Genomic DNA, 13,188 nt, shown 5'->3' on the forward strand with positions numbered 1-13,188 from the left:
AGACAAAAGTAACCAGACTAAAGAAATAACCAGAAGAATAAGAACGGGGTGGGCTGCATTCGGAAAACTCTCATATACTATCAAAAACCAAAAAATATCTTTAAAATTAAGAACGAAGGTATTTAATGCATGCGTCCTACCTATTCTGAGATATGGTGCCCAGACGTGGACGTGTACCAAGAGCAACTTAGATAGAATAAAGAAAACTCAAAGGGCTATGGAAAGACAAATGTTGGAAATATCGTTGAGAGATAAAAAGAGGAACGAGTGGATAAAATGCAAAACCGAAACAACAGACGCTGTCGAACATGCATTGAAATTAAAATGGAAATGGGCTGAGCATAACGAAAGATATCAGGATGGAAGATGGAATAAAAAAAATTGGCCGCTGGAGACCATATACTGCAAAAAGGTCAAGAGGTCGACCGCAAATAAGATGGAAAGATGACATTGAGCAAAGAGCAGGTCCAATGTGGAAAAGACAAACAGAAGACAGAGACAAATGGAGACAAATGGGAGAGGCCTATATTCAACACATGAATAGATTTTGGGCTATAGATAGATTATTATTACTTAATATTTTATTACTTCTTATTATAAAGTTTTTTTTTAATAATCTTCTTAAGACTTTACAAGACGCAAATCTCTCCAAATAATTTTATATATATATATATATATATATATATATATATATATATAATGAGTTTATTACAGCTGCCACCGTTTCTCGCAACCTAGCTTGCGATCGTTTCAGTCATCTACTTGTAGACCCCTATCTTCCATTCCATCTTTTACTTCTTGTCTCCACGATCTTCTTGGTCAACCCTTTTTCCTGCGGTTGGTGGGGATCCACTGTAACATTCTCTTTGGCCATCGTTGATCATTCATCCTTTCTACATGGCCATGCCATTTCAGCCTTTTGCATTCTATAGTTTCCAGGACGTCAATGTCTATGCCCATACGCTCTCTGATTTCAGCATTCCTTACTCTATATCTTCTAGTGAGTTGGCAACATCTTCTCCAATAATTCATTTCCATTGCTTTTATTTTGGATGCGTCATTTTTATTTATTACCCAAAGCTCTGAACCATATGTAGCAATGCTTTCTATTATACTTTTGTATATCCTAATTTTTGTGTTTCGGGTGATGTGGTTATTCCACAGTATACTATTCAGTTGACGTATTGCTGAATTTCCTTGACCAATTCTAGTAGCTATTTCTTTTGTATTCCGACCATTGTTTGTAATGTTTACACCGAGATATTTATAGCTATCAGTATTTTGAATTTGTTTGCTTCCTAGTTCTAAGTGCTTTCCTTTACCTCCCACTACTACGTACTCTGTTTTTGATGGATTAATTGATAAGCCCCACTTAGTATATTCTTCATCTATTTTTCGTAACATGTAGTGGATATCATCTTGATCTTCTGCAAGTATTACTTGGTCATCAGCAAAATGCAAGCTGTACAGTGTATGGTCTCCAATTTTAACACCCATAGGTTCACATTTTCTTTTCCAAATATCCAAAACCCCCTCCAAATAAATCTTAAAGAGTGTAGGTGCAATGCAGCAGCCTTGTCTATACAAGAACGACCAGTACGAAAGCCACTCTGATCTTCAGCGTCTTCCCAGCAATCTTCAATTCGGCTTTTAATTATCTTCCCGTAGACTCTACAGATTGAGTTAGTTCGACTAAGCCCTCGGTAGTTCTTACAATCTTTTCTGTCGCCTTTATTTTTGTATAGATTGCTGATATATGCAGTTTTACATTCTGGGGGTAGCTCTTCTCCTCTCAAGAATAAATTAAAAGTATAAGCCAATAGCTGAAATAGTTTGTCAGGGCCATATTTAATCAGTTCAATGGGTACTCCCCCCGGTCCTGGAGCCTTTCCATTTTTCATAGCGTTGGCGTGTTTTTTAATATCTTCTGGTGTTATTTCAGTTTCTTCGCGGTAGGAAATATCATATTTTTGGTAGCCATATCTTGGAATTCTGTTCGATCTTCTGTCAGCATTTGTTCATAATATTCGACCCATAATTCTGGGGCTATTAGAGATAACCTACTGCATTCTTTTCTATCTGTTCTACTACCTCTAATTGTTTTCCAGGCTTCTTTACTTCTTGCTGTATTGCTTAAAATTATTGTCAAATAATTTTAAGGTTAAAATTAATTCCTCGCTTAAAGTATACCAAGAAGAAGACAAGAATAAAGGTACCGATACAGAAACTATGTAATGAAAGAAGAAGAACTGCAAATTAAATATGTATACTCTCGCCTACGATTCGTGGCGAAAATATAATATGAAGTAATTCAAAATAGTGATAAATCGTACGGACACTAATTGGACGTATTATAGCGAGTGGCAACTACTGTCAATTCCAAACAAGCTTTGGCCAAACTTTAAATACCATAGAGGACTTTCGAAATTGTTGTTGCAGGACTTCAAATAAATTAATTAGTAATAGTTTTAATGGGTGCGCTTAACCCGTATTTTAGTTAACGAGCGACTCATTTTCACGATGCGAAAATTAATTTAAAATTTAATAGCACCGTTATTGCGCGTATGGTAATGCATTTCGCCGATTGGTCGCTGGACGAACTGCTCCGGATTCGATGCGAAATGTTTTATTTTCTAACGTGAGAGGTATTTCACAATATACTGTTCCAAGAATTTAGTGCGTAACACTTTAGATCGAGGCGCCATCTCCGCATTAAAATTTGGTAATAATTACGGTTTTAAACATTCTATTAATCGCATAAAAACATGTTCAGAAACATGTACGTACGTAGCGTATGGCATGTAATAATAACACATAATTAAAAACAATACAACACGTTATATGGAGTATTGCAAACATCTAATGTATCAATATAATCTAAAACATTTTCGGTTGTATTCAAGAACTCATCAAAAACCCCAGGGAACCGGCTTCGTGGTCATTTTTCAACATTGTGACGGACAGTTTGTCGTTGCGCACCACACTCACACTCAGGAGACTTTGTATAATATTGGTTCATCATCATCATTGGCTTTTACAACTCTTTCCACCTTTTTCCAGGCCTTCCTGTCGATCTTCTACCATCTGGTCTTTCCCAAAACACATTGCTAATCAGTCTGTCGTCATCACTCCGCACCACGTGGCCTGCCCATTTTAATCCATTGGCTTTTATGTATCTTACGATGTTTCCTTTCCCGAAGAGAGTCTCTATTTCATTGTTGTATCTGCTCCTCCATCCATTTGTCACGCTGTCCCTGCAAGGACCATATATAATTCGCAGGATTTTGCGTTCCCATACTAATAGCTTATTGATTTCTTTCTTTCTCAATGTCCATGTTTCACTTCCATATGTCACTGCTGGTCGTATTATGGTTTTGTACATTTGGATTTTGGCACGCCTTGATAGAAGCTTTGACCTCATTAGATGTTGAATGGCAAAGAATGATTTATTCCCCGCCAGTATTCGTATTTCAACCTCCCGTTCTCCTGTGTTTTCACTGGTAATTGTTGCTCCTAGGTATTTGAATTCTTTGACCACCTCAAAATTATGATCGTTTATGGTAATGTTTTGTCTTATTCGCTGTCGTTCCTTTTTTGATACGACCATGTATTTAGTTTTTTCTTCGTTTATTTTCAGGCCTACGCTTAGTGTTGCTTCTTCAAAGTTCGATACTATATCCTTAACTTCCAGTGTTGTCTGTGCTACTGCATCTACATCATCTGCAAATGCGAGAATAATCTTTGCTCCTCTGGCAGTTATGTCTGGTTTGACTCTGGTATAGATTTTTCGCATTGCATATTCCAATGCTAGGTTAAATAGTAATGGGGACAGCGGGTCTCCCTGTCTGAGTCCGGTGCTTATGCCGAAAGCCTTTGAAGTTTTGCCTCCTATTCTAATTTGTGCAAAGGAATTGTTGACACACATTCGCGCAATCATGATTAGCTTCTTTGGTACGCCTAACTCCATCATTGCACTCCACAGTTTTAAGCGATCTATGGAATCATATGCTTGTTTGAAATCTATGAAGATCTGGTGTACTTCTTTATTATATTCCCAATACTTTTCTAGCATTTGTCTGATAGTAAATATTTGATCGATTGTTGATCTTCCAGGCCTAAAGCCGCATTGGTAATCGCCAATAATTGCCTCTGTATATGGCAGTAATCGTTTTAGTACAACTGAAGCTAATATCTTATATGTAGTACCGATTAGTGAGATTCCCCTGTAGTTGCCACATGTATCCTTTCTGCCTTTTTTATGTATTGGCACGATAATACAGCCACTCCATTCTTTTGGCATTATTTCTTGTTCCCAGGCTTCTTTCATTAATTGGTGTATTTTAGTTCTAAGTTCATGCCCTCCTTTTTTAATCAGTTCTGCATCAATATTGTCTAGTCCCGGGGATTTGTCATTTTTTAGGGTTTCTATCGCCGTGATAATTTCTTCCAGGCTTGGCGGGGGTACTTCTATCTCGGCCGTTTGGTACTCACAATTTGCTTTATTTCCATCCGCGTCTACCTGGACATTTAGAAGACTTTCAAAGTATTCAGCCCATCTTTCGATTATTTTATTTTCAGCTGTAATTATTTGCTCATTTTTATCTCTCACAAAGTTCGGTGTTCTTATATATGCACCTTTCTTATGTTGTCTTACTTCTTTGTAGAATTTTTTATTTTGCTTGCTTCTGTGTTCACGTTCTACTTTTTCAATTTGTTGTTGTAAATGTTGTCTCGTTTTTCTCCTTACTGTTCCAGAAGTTACTCTTCTGGCTAATGCTCTCTCTCTATTGTATTGTTCACGCTTTTCATACGTCGGGTTTGCTAGGTAGTCGATTCTTCTTTTGTTTGCTTCTTTTAAGGTATCCTTGCATTCTTCATCAAACCATTTATTTCTTTTTGCTTTTCTCTTCCGACCTATACACTTCTCTGCTGTTTCTGTAATGATCGTTTTAATGGAGTGCCATTTCTGGTCTATATTTTCTCTTTCATTTTCTTTCGTTTCCAACACCTGGAATCTGTTTCTCAATTCTAGTTGGTATTGTCTCTTTCCCTCTTCTTCTTCCAATTTAGACACATTCCATCTTTCGATCTTCATCTGTTTGTCTGTTGTTTGTGTTGAGATTCTAGTTCTGAGCTTGGCCTTTACTAGGAAATGGTCTGTATCACTATCTGGTCCCCGTCTAGTTCTTACGTCTATTATACTACTGGAATGCCTCCCATCAATTAATACGTGATCAATTTGGTTCCTCGTTCTTCCATCATTTGATCTCCATGTTACCTTATATATGTTTTTCCTGGCAAATTGGGTGCTTTTGATAATCATGTTGCACCCTGCTGCAAACTCAATCAGCCTTGAACCATTGTCATTGGTAATGTCATGTAGACTCTGATTTCCAGCTACCGGCCTTATGTGTTCTTTGCCTATTTTTGCGTTTAAGTCCCCTAATATTATTTTGATGTCATGTTTTGGGGCTTCCGTGTATAATCGGGTTAGGGAGTCATAGAATTCTTCCTTCTCTTCCTCTGCTGCTTCTTCGGTTGGTGCATACACTGAGAATATCGAGAGATTGAAGCATTTGCCCTTTATTCTTATGCTACAGACTCTATCATTAATTGCTTTGAAATCTAGTATAGCAGATTTAATCCTTTCGCTTATTACAAAACCACACCCTCTTTCATGACGTGTTTCATGTCCAGACCATAACACTATTGACTTCTCCATTTGGATTGTCCCAGACCCAGTCCATCTGACTTCTTCGATTGCAGTCACATCGTATTGTAGTTCTTCCAGCTGTTTTATTGCTCTTGTGGAAATTCCAGGTCGATACCAACTTAGTACGTTCCATGCCCTTATAAAGTGTCCTTTATTCGTAGCTTACGTCGTTTGTCCTGATAATCTGTCCTATTCCGAGGCAATAGTTATAATATTGATTGCTATGTTTCTTTTATACAGTAGGTGTAAGACGTCTTCGACTTGGATGCCATCGAAAGCCTTTGTCACGTCTATAAATCATAGATATGCTGGTTTATTGTACTCGATGGCCTTTTCTGTGATTTATCTTAATACAAATACGGCGTCTACTCAAGATCGTCCGAAACTGAATCCTTGTTGTTCATCTGATAAAGTTGTTTGTTTATTGATTTTGTTGATTAGGACTTTTGTGGTAAGCTTAAGTGCGGTGTTCAGTAGATTTATACCTCTATAATTGTTGGGGTCTTCTTTATCTCCTTTCTTGAACATTGGTATCATTATGCTGTTGTTCCTCCATGCATCTGGTATCTTGCGGTGCAATATTAGTTTTTGTATAAGTTTTGTCATCTCTAGGGTTATACTTTCTCCTCCGTGTTTTAGGAGCTCGTTGGTTATTCCGTCTGGTCCTGGTGACTTTCTATTTTTGGGTGAATTTATGGCTATCTCTACTTCCTGAAAACTGATTTCTATTTCGTGTCTTAATTCAGGTACCTTATTGTGTTGATTATTATTCTCCTTTTCTTTAAACAGTTCCGTCAGGTATCTGTCCCATTCGTTTGCTGGTATGTTATTGTATTGCTTCAATTCTGCCATACCAAATACAGTCAATACTCTGCATTTTTTCTCTGTATTGATAGATCTATTGCTCCAGTTTCCGATTATATTTTTCTTTTATAGTGAAGTATGTTGCCTGATTTTAGTTTGACCTGATCTTCGCCTCTTCTTTTGACTTTGGATTTCTCTCTCTTTGGAGACTGAGGATCCTTTTCTTGAATATCTGTTTATGCTGAGGGGACTTTGGCATTTAAACATTACGTTTTCCAGGCCGATTGGTGAGTTGGTTTGATAAATTGGTAAGATATGATAGGTATTTTGTAGGAATGGGGTTAGGATATAATTTCTCGATAGAATAGGACTTGAGAGAGTTTCAAATATTGCGTATGGCAGGATCGCATTCATAAAATAGGTCTGTCCTTCATTCGGATTGTAAAAGAGTACCTATCCGCTACAGCACATCATCATAAAGTTCCTTAAAGACTTTAAAATAAATATTTAATATTACACCACTAAATATAAATATCTGGGAGCTTACATCAACTCAGAATTAGATCCAAACCAAGAGATCAGGGTACGAATAGAAATGGCAAGGGCAGCGTTCTTAAAATTCAAGCAATTGTTCTGTGACAAAAATCTGAATACTGCGCTGAGACTGAGGTTTATTGAATGTTACGTCTGGTCCCAACTATTCTACGGGGTAGAAACATGGACATTAAAAGCGCAAATAGTTAAGAAGCTTGAAGCCTTTGAACTTTGGATATACCGGAGAATGTTGAGAATTCCATGGACTGCCAGAGTCACCAATGAGGAAGTGCTGAGAAGGATGGGTCGAGACAAAAAATTGTTGAGAACAATAAAAGTACACAAGACGGCATACCTTGGACACATACTGAGGAATGATAAATATAGTCTTCTGCAGGTCATTATGCAGGGTAGAGTTGATGGCAAAAAGGGAATAGGTAGAAAGAGGAAGTCATGGCTACGAAATATTCGAGACTGGACAAACATGACTGTAGACGAATTATTCCACGTTGCAAAAGGGAAACTTTTAGAAATGTGGTCACCAACCTCCGTTAATGGGGACTGCATAGGAAGAAGAACAAGACACCACTAAATTTTTTGTATCAAAAACTTGACCTTATACCCTAGAATAACAGAGACCATGTGTTGGGTTGTTCTCTGCTTATACCATTTCCCCTTTTCATCACACATACCCATAGCTGTACGTTGTGTCGGGTAGCTCTGTAAGACACCAGATTCAGTAAAACGCAAGTTTATTTTAAATAAAAATATATTTATATAACAAATGGGCTGTGGTCCTCAACATTGATGCCGTTGAACGAAAAATAAATGGTAGTGGCGTATAAATGGGTAGGATAAAGGAAGATATTTATTTAATATCCAAAGATCAATGAGTGGCCAAACAATACTCGGCCAAGGCGAGGTGTAGGACGGAAACTTCTTCTTCTTCTTTTGGTGCCTATTAGATTCGAATATTAGCGATCATTCTGGCTATAATTATTTTATTAACTGATGCTTTAAATAGATCAGTTGTTGTTGTGGAGAACCATTTCCTCAGGTTTTTTGAGCATGATATTCTTCTTCTCCCAATTCCGAATACTTTACCTTGAAGGATTATTTTCAGTAATCTGTATTTAGTGCCGTTTCTCAGTATCTATCCGAGATATTCTAACTTTCTCCTTTTAATCGTATACATCACTTCTCTTTCTTTCCCCATTTTTCGTAGTACAGTCTCGTTGGTTATCTTATCCGTCCATGATATCCTTAGTATTCTTCTGTATAGCCACATCTCGAACGCTTTAAGTTTTTTCTTCATCGCTTCAGTGAGTGTCCAGGATTCAACTCCGTAGTATAATATCCAGAATATATAACATCGTAGGAGCCTTATTTTTATCTCCAGATTTTGTGAGTGATCCCATTGTTTGTTTACTATTGCTCCAAGATAGAAAAACTGTTTCACTCGGTCTACTTGTGTATTCATGATAAGCAGTTAGACCTCTCTAATTTTATTTTTGTTGATGACCATAATTTTGTTTTTAATATGTTTGCTTGTAGTCCAAATCTTTAACTTACTTCATTTACTTTGTTTATTAGTTGCTGTAAACTGTTTAAACTGTCTGCAAAAATAATGATGTCATCTGCATATCGGATGTTGTTTAGGCGTTATCCATTTAAAACGATTCCATGTTATATAGGTTAAATAATATAGGTGAGAGTATACATCCTTGTCTAACGCCTCGCAGAATCTGGATCGCTACCGTTCATCTCCAAGATTTGTTCTTATTGTGGCTGATTGGTTCCAGTATAAATTTTGTATTATACGCCGGTCTTTATCATCTATTTGGGCTTTTGTTAGACCATCCATTATTTTTCAGAGTTGAACTATGTCAAACGCTTTTTGGTAGTCCACAGAGTAGGTGTAGATATCACAAGTGATATCTCTGCATCTTTCGAATAATCCCTGTAGACTAAACAGTGCATCTCTCTTACCTACGTCTTTCATGAATCCAATCTGTGTGTCTTGTACTCTCTCTTCGCATAGCTTGTATATTCTGCAATGTATAATTTAAAAAAAAGTTTTAGTGGACGGCTCATTAGACTTATTAGTCTATATTCTCTGCACTTTTCTCTCCCTATTTCTTTGGTAACGTAATAAATTCTGAAACTAGCCAATCTTTTGAAATATCGCCTGTGCCATAGAATTATTAAAGATTTTACACAGCAGTCTTAAAGATTCATCATCAAAAAGTTTAAGAAATTCAGACTGTACTCCGTCTGGTGCTGGAGCTCTCCCTTTTTTTAGTCTTATTTCTGCCACTAGTATAGTTGGTCCTGTTTCCGTAGGTATTGGGGACTGGTTTTCCCTCTCATCAAAAAATAAATTTCGTATGTAATTTTTCCAGGTATTATCAATACTCTCCTTGTCCACGAAAACGTTTCCGTTGTCATTAATAAGTTTACTTACTCTTCGTTTTTACATTTGTCTGTCTCTTTCTTGGTATTTTTCTCTAGTTCTTTCTGCTTGGCTTCTCTGATCTTTCTCTGTATATCGCGTTGTAATGTTTTATACATAGAGTTATTGTTCTTGTTTTTCCTTCTTTCTTCCATCAGCTGCAGAATCTCTGTCATCATCCATGTCTTATTTTTACCTTCTTCGTTCTTCATAAAATTGTCTTTAATGTCGACTATCGTTTTATTAAGAAATTCTATCTTCTCTTCTGTGCTTTCCGTTGTATTATCGATTTCTTTAAATTTTCTAGTTATTGTTTTGCTGACTATTTCTCTTACTTCACCACATTTCAGTTTTCTCATGTCAGGTTTTTTTTACAGTTTTTCCGCCTGTATTCTTTAACTTGGTTCTGTCCACGCCCACTAAAGGATTATGGTCAGATTAAATATCAGCTCCTGGGTAGGTTTTAACACTGTTGAAACTATTTCGATACAAGTATATAGTCTATTTGGTTTCTTATGATAAGGACGAAACGGTCGATCAATACTGATAGCAGCGGGAAAGCACGGTGGGCTCTGATCGGTACCCAAAGACAGGCGTAGAAGTTCTTGCCAGATCAATACTTCTGATGAACTTCGTTCAATCAGTTCTTATTATTCCTCGCCGCATTTTATACTTTTGGCTGGTATTACATCTCCAGTGCGCATCAATGATAGTGGTAGGTTGTTGGTGAGAGTGCGGGTACATAGAGAGAGGGCTAACTGTTGACGGCATTATCGTTACATCTATTGGCGGGAGTATCACCTCGATATCTTCAAATCTGCCTGGTTTTTTTGTAGGAGTTTTTCTTTTTTCAGTGGATATATTTCAGTTATGTTATACTCACCAGAAACTCACCTCTCACTCTCTATCGTCATTTAGTATTAATTGCATTATCTTGTTTTGATGTAGTCTCGGTATTATTAACAAATACATAATTCAGTTATCAACTAGAGACGAATGATCACTAATGCATGTATAATTTCCCTAGAGATAACATAACTACCGATGAAATTACCATATGTAAACAAGCGAAAAACATTTACGAAATAATCCTAATTTTTATCTTACTATTTCTTATTTCCTGCTCTGTTTGTGTAATATTGAACGTATTCAGAAAACCAAATTAAACTCATTCCCAAAGAAGTACCCTTCTTTTGTATCAAGGTGAACGTTTTCTTTGAAATAACCGCCTGCATTTATAAGTAACTACATTAATTTATTTTGTGCTGCTTATAAAATAAATTCGAATGCAGAAACACGAATTGCAACATCTGTTCTTAAGTTAGTTTAGCAGAACTTATTAAGCATTGAAAGCAAATACACGAGAGCTTAATAAAGAAAAATAATATCGCGATTTCCGTTTCTAGTAATTTGTTGAACATAATAATGCTGTGCCTGTTACTTCAACTGGAACAAAGCGGGAATGTATGTTCTTGAATGGTCTTTCGTCTTGTTTCGTATCGATTTTGCTCGGATCTCAGTGTTATAAAAGCAAGACGGGGATTAAGATATAATGTAGGAACAATTAAATACATCAGTCTTTTGTTAGGAGAATACGTGTAGAAAAAACGGTAGATATTAATTACTTCAGTGTACCTAAAAGCTTCAAAATTGTTCTGGGTTTTGTTTTTGAACCGAGTTAATTAAAATTCGTATTTTAGGACAGAGTAAAAACAAAATATTTCAGATTTACTTTGTGTTCATTTATGTAGAACGCTATGGAAGCCTTACAATGTACAAAAAAATACAGTTGTACAAAAAAAGAGACAAAAACAGTTGTATAACAATGGTTTTTTAATACTGTACTATACTATGATATATCGTGGGCTTACTGCAAAAATCCGTTAAATTCATGTTTAGTCATTTTTCGGGTTTGTTCATAGAGAGTATTAGAAAGAGAGAAATTATCGACTGGTAAAAATCCTTTAGTAAAAGCACTTATCTAAACCGCCAGTTTTCCGGACATAAATAAGCTGAGTACGTTCCAGGTGGCAATGCATACTATTCGGTCGTATATTTGTATTCTCTGTCCACTTTCTTGGGTAGTTGACGGGGGGATTCTTCGCACCCTCTCCCCATTTAATAGGTGCCCCGGACTGAGGGAAATTTTTTTTTCTCGTCTGCCATTTAGATTTGTGGAAAATATAATGGGGTGGTTTTCCAGTTGCCTTCCCCATCGCAGTACCACAACCATTTAAACTGATCCAGTCATGCTTGTGGTAATCCAGTTTCAAGCCGGTCCAGGATCATTTCCTCTACGCCTTGAACTGGTACTGATGATCGCTGCTGCTTTTCACCAGGGAGGGATAGGAAGTAGGAAACTAGATTTTGAAAGGATAAAGGAATTGGACATGATTTCTCTCAGTAAGGAATTGAGAGCAAAGTATGGCTCGCGTGGGCAGGGACGCTTGCCTGAAGTAGACCTATTTTCCACCAGGATCGTAGAAAAGTGTCTACCCGCTACCCGCTAGGTACTACATGCAAGACGCATTTGTCTATGTATAAAATTTGATTCGATCTAGATTCGGATTTTAGACTAAGATATGATAATGATACAGTAATGAGAAGAGGAAGCAATAACAAAGTGTTGGAGTCACATAAAGAACTAAGCATTATGCAAAAGATAAAAGAATAAAAGCAGGATAGTTGGGATGCATAATATTTATCGATTGCCTGCAAGTAAATATACAAAGGAAGTATAAAGAAAACCATAGATAGAAAAGACTAAATGTAAATAGCATTTGCTAAACAAACATAATTAATTAAGTAAATGAAAGAAATATAAAGAAAGTAAAAAATTAGATGATAATTGTAAAGGAAGTAACCTAAAGAATCCTGGGATAAAGTAAGATGGAAAGAGGCTGTAATTACTGTAATTATTCCATTTCTACTTCTTATTGCGCGGTCTCCTTTCGAAGGTTGGCGATCCAAATGGCAATTGTAATTTTGGAAACTGCTGCGCGAAAGATTTCTGCGGATGAGCGGTCGAACCATCTCCTCAGGTCTTTCAGCCACGAGTTCTGGCGTCTTCCAACTGATCTCTTGCCCTTCACTTTACCTTCCAATATGATTTGGAGTAATTCATATCTGTTTTGTATAAAACTTAAGAGGTCGCTGGTTAAATGATATTAGATAAATAATAATGAAAAAAAAAATGCAATATTTTGTTTGTAAATAAATTAGCAAAAAATAGCAAATTCAACTATCAGTAAATTAAGAAATTAACTGGTCTTACTCATTATTGTTGTCTGTACAAAGAATATAGACTTACCTTTTGAAATATTGATGTATTCGTAAGAGGCTGAAGATTTGGTAGCGGTGCATCACGACGCCCGGGACGCCGAGGCTAATGATACGAGACCGATCAAACTAGATGTGTTTGGTTCGCTGTCTTGGAATGAAGTGTTTTGAGACTTAAGACGGTCAGAAAAGAACCTTCTAACCGTTGCGTGTGGTCTGTATACCAAGAGGGTACACCAATAAATCACTCTATTGTGTTGCGATTTTGAGTTGGAGATAATTTAAGTTAATTGTGACCTTAATACGAATTGGTACACTTGTGTGTATTGGCGACACAAAAAGAACAAAAGAAGTCAAATTCTCCGTACTTAAAACATAATAAATAAGATAGCCAGTTTACAATTTT

Source organism: Diabrotica undecimpunctata, chromosome 9 (assembly GCF_040954645.1).
Source record: "Diabrotica undecimpunctata isolate CICGRU chromosome 9, icDiaUnde3, whole genome shotgun sequence".
NCBI lineage: Eukaryota > Metazoa > Arthropoda > Insecta > Coleoptera > Chrysomelidae > Diabrotica > Diabrotica undecimpunctata.